The sequence below is a fragment of the Pseudorca crassidens genome, chromosome 9 (assembly GCF_039906515.1).
Source record: "Pseudorca crassidens isolate mPseCra1 chromosome 9, mPseCra1.hap1, whole genome shotgun sequence".
In the NCBI taxonomy this organism is placed as follows: Eukaryota; Metazoa; Chordata; class Mammalia; order Artiodactyla; family Delphinidae; genus Pseudorca; species Pseudorca crassidens.
Window position 1 is genome coordinate 11,303,238 of NC_090304.1, and position 6,000 is coordinate 11,309,237.

Here is a 6,000-nt window from a genome sequence, read left to right on the forward strand (position 1 = left end):
GAGCAGATTTTCATGATACCGGTGACCAGCTCTAAATTAAGGCCAAAAAACCAGTTTACGGTTTACTGTCTCCCTAGGATAAATAGCTTTGCAGCAGCTAAGACAATTTAATTGAGTAAATCACTGTTTCTTTCTTCTTCTTTCTTTTTTTTTTTCCAGTCTCCCTTCTTTTGGTGTCTTGTTTTCCTCTGATTTCCCTGGCCCAAGATTGGGACTTGGTAACTGATAGCTATAGTCCCTGCTCTCCATAATGCTCTTGGCAAGAACTTCACCCTCCAGGACACTGGACAAATGGTTTTCCTTTCTCAGGCTCCCTTCCTTTCATCACTTACATTTGTACGTCCCTCCTTGCCGCCTCAGTATTTGTAAAGGTTTTAGTTTTGCACAAAGAGCAAAGATGTTAGTATCAGCAGAACTGAATTTGTGTGTGTGTGTGTTTTAAAAGTTTATTGAAGTATAGTTGATTTACAATGTTGTGTTAATTTCTGCTGTACAGTAGAAATTATTTTATAATTTTATTATAAAATATTTTATAGAAATTAAATTATATATTAAATTATAAATTAAATTATAATTCTATAAATTATATTTATAGAAATATAATTTTATTATAAAATATTTATAGAAATTATTTTATAATTTTATATTTTATCAGTTAAACATGTATATATATGTATATGTATATACATATATATATATATATACGCTTTTTCATATTCTTATCCATTATGGTTTATCACAGGATATTGAATATAGTTCCCTGTGGTATACAGTGGGACCTTGTTGTTTACATTCTATATATAATAGTCTGCATCTGCTAATCCCACACTCCCACTCCATACCCCCTCCCCAAAGCCCTGGCAGCCACAAATCTCTTCTCTATGCAGCAGATCCGAATTTGATAGACTCTGTCACTTAATTGGTAGGTAGCTCTGAGCCTCAGTTTATCATCAGTAAAAATGCGTATAAGCATGTTTGCTTTACAGGATTGTGAAGCTTAAAGAAACTTGTTTAATTCACTTAAACTGAGGTCGGCACAGACCATATTTCCGCTGCGTATAGCACAGTTAACATTTTGCAGAGCCAATCTTTTATACACATTATTTCAGAAATGCTGACGAAAATACACTTTTTTATTCTTTTCTTATAGAATATGATTCTTTGAAATAATTGCAACTATTATCAAATCTAGCATTTCAAAAGCAGGTACGTTTCACACAATGGGATATTATTCAGTGATAAAAGGAGATGAGCTCTCAAGCCAAGAAAAGACATAGAGGAAACTTTAGTTACATTACTAAGTGAGAGAAGTTGATCTGAAAATGCCCATACTGTACGATCCCAACTATATGACGTTCTGGGAAAGATAAAATTATAATGAAAACATTAACGGTTGCCGGGGGCTGGGTGTGGAGGTGGGGAGGGATGAATAGGTGAGACACAGGGGATTTTTAGGGCATTGAAACTATTCTATATGATACTCTGACTGTGGATACATAACATTATGTATTTACTAAAACCCATAGAATGTACAACGCTAAGAGTGAGACCTCATGCAAACTATGGACTGCAGTTAATAATAATGTATCAATATTGGTTCCTCAATTGTTACCTAACGTAGCACACTAATGCAAGATGAATTAATAATAAATGCATTCCTAATAAGGGAAACTGGGGTGGCAGTGGGGAGAGGGGGCACTCTGTACGTTCTAATTTTTATGTAAACCTAAAACTGCTCTAAGTAGTAAAATCTGTTACTCTAAAAACAAACAAACAAAAGTATGCCAAAGGATAAAACAATTTAGAACATTTCTAGTTTGCAAAGGAGCACAATTTTTTTGTTTTGTTATTTTGCGGTACGTGGGCCTCTCACTGTTGTGGCCTCTCCCGATGCGGAGCACAGGCTCCGGACGCGCAGGCTCAGCGGCCATGGCTCACGGGCCCAGCCCCTCCGCGGCAGGTGGGATCTTTCCGGACCGGGGCACGAACCCGCGTCCCCTGCATCGGCAGGCGGACTCTCAACCACTGTGCCACCAGGGAAGCCCCCTTGTTTTTTAAATCTATTTTATGTATGGTAGTGTGCATCTGTTAATTCCACATTCGCAGTTTATGACCCCCCAACCTTTGGAGTTGTAATACTCAATTGTTTTAAATAACGTTGCCCTCAATTACCTCGTGACGAGTCTAAGACTGTGTTCCGTCCATTGCTTTTACCAACATTTGAACCTCAATTAACTGTAAACCTCAACTGTTTCTTGACAGTTAACTGATGGCTTATTAGTGGTGGCAAGAAAAACGGCTGCGATCAAGAATTTCCAGGGGCAGTCTACCGTAGTGGTTAGGAGAATGGGCTTTGTAACCCAAATGCACGAGGTTCTGTGCAGAAATTAGTCGTGAAAGTAATCAAGTCACCAATGCAACTGAAAAATGGGTACACTTCCCTGCACAAAATACATGCACAACTAAGAAAGTAAAGATGGAGGATGGGAGGACAAATGAGAATCCCTCTGTATGTGTGTCTGTAACAGGAAGGAAGAAGAGAAAACAGAGAACTATTGTTTATAAGTTTGCTGTTGTCCTTGCTTTTGGCAAGAACGAGTTCACGATCTCAAGAACTGCTTTAGAAATAGGCCGAGGTAAACCCATTCTAATAAAACAGGCTTGGGAATTTCCTGGCGGTCCAGTGGTTAGGACTCGAGGCTCTCACTGCCGGGCCAGGTTTGATCCCTGGTCAGGGAAATAAGATCCTGCAAACTGCACAACTGGCCAAACAAACAAACAAAAAACCAGAAAAAAACCCCCCCAAACCCCCCAAAACAGGCTTATTGAATTTCATAGAGTCCCCAACTTGAGGGAATCCCCACCCCAATTGTCCACCAAGCATATGTTCCTCTATCCCTCTTGACAAGCTGACCTTCTCTCTATGCTCCTCAAGTCCCCTTCCTAATACTGAAGCACTAATTATCTGCTGTGCATCACTAAAGTTTTTAGCTTTAATATACAGTACCCTCTACCTTTCAGGAGCATTATTAACATTCAAAATATTTCTGAAATCCACAATAATATTTCAAAACTGGTAGTGCATGGGCACACATGCACAGACGTATAGTCAGACACACAAGCACATAGTCAAAAGCCCCCAATGTCACAAAGTATCCTCCCTTAAAGCTCCCGACCTCTAATCCCTACCCAAGAAGCAGTGCTAGCCATTCGGTTGCATACACTGACCTTAGGAATGATTGATTATCAAGGAATACTCCTCTTTAAGGTAGACATGCCTCTGGGGGTTGGTTGGTACAGTACCTTCTCTCCTGATACAGGAGGCAAAGGGTAGGCTCCCAGAATTGCCTCTGAGTGGTCCTAACACACTGCCCCACGGTGCCGCTGCCGTGAGCACCAGTCTCTCAGCCCCAGTGGAAGGATCCCCAGAGGGAACACTTTTGGAAGTGATTGTTGAACCTGAGTAGCCAGACTTTCCTATTGGGATGCAGCTCCCTAGAGTGTTATTAAGAAATTGAACACACACTGGAAGGGGTATGCGAACAGGCACATCTTGGTTTTGAAATTCTCCTAATGCAGGGGAGGAGATGTGTCCTCATAGACCTTGGGATTAGAGCCCAAATATCTTTGCCTGAAGGGCTCATAGGGGACAAACAGAGGAGTCTGTCTCCTTAAGAGGCGGGAATGTAGGGAAAATAAATAGAACTCCCAGGAGGGTGTGTCTCAGTCCATTTCATTTCTTTCTTTCTTACTTTTTTTTTTTTTTTAGGCAGGTGGTTTTCTTGTTGTCCTAATAATATACATAATCAGATGCATCATAAAGACTGGGAAATGCATTTTCTCCTTGTTTTCCACCAAACTTCTCACACAAAGAGGGAATATAGCAGACAAAGGATGGGTTGGTACCCTTCATCCATTAAATATTTAATTATAAAGGATTTACTGAGTACATTCCATGTTCCAGGCCCTATAATCCCAAAGATTTCCATTTTCTCTCTCCTCTCATTTCTTGTTTTCTTGTTTTCTTTTTTCTTTTTGCCACACCGTGCAGCACGTGGGATCTTAGTTCCCCTACCAGGGATTGAACCTGTGCCCTCTGCAGTGGGAGCTCAGAGTCTTAACCACTGGACTGCCAGGGAAGTCCATCTACCTCCTCTCTCCACCCCCTCATTTCCAATATCTTTTTTTTTTTTTTTCGGTACGGGCCTCTCACTGTTGTGGCCTCTCCCGTTGCGGAGCACAAGCTCCGGACGCGCAGGCTCAGCGGCCATGGCTCACGGGCCCAGCCGCTCCGCGGCATGTGGGATCTTCCCGGACCAGGGCACGAACCCGTGTCCCCTGCATCGGCAGGCGGACTCTCAACCACTGCGCCACCAGGGAAGCCCCCAAATTCTTGTCTTATGCAGTTGCCCTGCTGTAGTTCTTTCTCTGATTCTGGTTTTAATTCTTCTATTTCTTTTTTCCCCCATTTTGCTCTTTGAACCTTAGAAAAAAATCCTTTAAAGACGACAGTTCCCCAGGCAGCACTTTCCTTTTTATTCATACAGAAGAATAAGAGCCCCTTTTTCATTTCATTGTCATTAATTTTTGGTGTCTATGTCAACAACACGGAGTGATAAGAATACACGTTCAGAATAATGATCACAGAAGATTTCAGCTCTCCGGAATCCTAAAATTCCCCACACTAACTACTTACCATAACTAGAAAGTGGAGAAATCATTCCCAAAGGAGTCTTTGGTTAAAGCTGGAACATAGAAATATTTTAATTGATGACAGCATCTTATTCTAGAATCTTTCTTTTGTATATTGGAATGATAAGTGAATGGTTTTCAAATCTTCTGCTCAGGAAACCACATGACAAGATTAAGAGCTTCTGTGTCACCTGTTCTCTTTCTCCCTCCCTTCTTTCTTTCTCCTGTTTTTCTTTACTATTTCTATTTTTTTTCCTTCCTCTATATACCATTTCCAGGACAGTATTAGGGTTCTCCAGAAACATAACTAATAGGATCTATGGCTATATCTACATCAGCTATATCCATCATATTTATGTATATATACACATTTAGAGAGAGAGAGAAAGAATTATCATGCAGAACTGGCTCACGCTATTATGGAGGCCGAGAAGTCCCGCAATCTGCCTTCTGCAAGCTGGAGACCCAGGAAACCTGAGGGTGTAATTCAGTCCTAATTCAATGACCTGAGAACCAGGGGAGCCACTGGTGTAAATGATGAGACGGGATGTCCCAACTCAAGCTGTGAGACAAGAATAAGGGGGTACATTTCTCCTTCCTCCACCTCTTTTGTTCTATTCAGGTTTTTTTTTTTTTTTCCGGTACGCGGGCCTCTCACTGTTGTGGCCTCTCCGGTTGCGGAGCACAGGCTCCGGATGCGCATGCTCAGCGGCCATGGCTCACGGGCCCAGCCGCTCCACGGCATGTGGGATCTTCCCGGTCCGGGGCACGAATCCGTGTCCCCTGCATCGGCAGGCGGACTCTCAACCACTGCGCCACCAGGGAAGCCCACCTCTGCCCTTTTTAAAATTGGATTTTTTTCCTTCTATTGAGTTGTATGAGTTCTTTATACATTTTGGATATTAACCCCTTATCTGATATATGATTTACAAATATCTTCTCTCATTGTGTAGGTTGTCCTTTCATTTGTTGATTATGTCTTTTGCTGTGCAGAAGCTTTTCAGTTTGAGGTAGTTCCATTTATTAATTTTTGCTTTGTTGCTTGTGTTTTTGGTGTCAGATCCAAAAAATCATTGCCAAGACCAATGCCAAGGAGGTTTCCCCCAGTTTTTCTTCTAGCAGTTTTATGATTTCATGTCTTATGTTTAAATATTTAATCCATTCAAGTTAATTTTTGTGAGTGGTCTAAGATAGGGGTCCAATTTCATTATTATGCATGTGGTTATCCAGTTTTCCCAAAAATATTTATTGAAGAGACTATCCTTTCTCCACTGTATATTCTTGGCTTTTCTCCAATTCATGAATTAA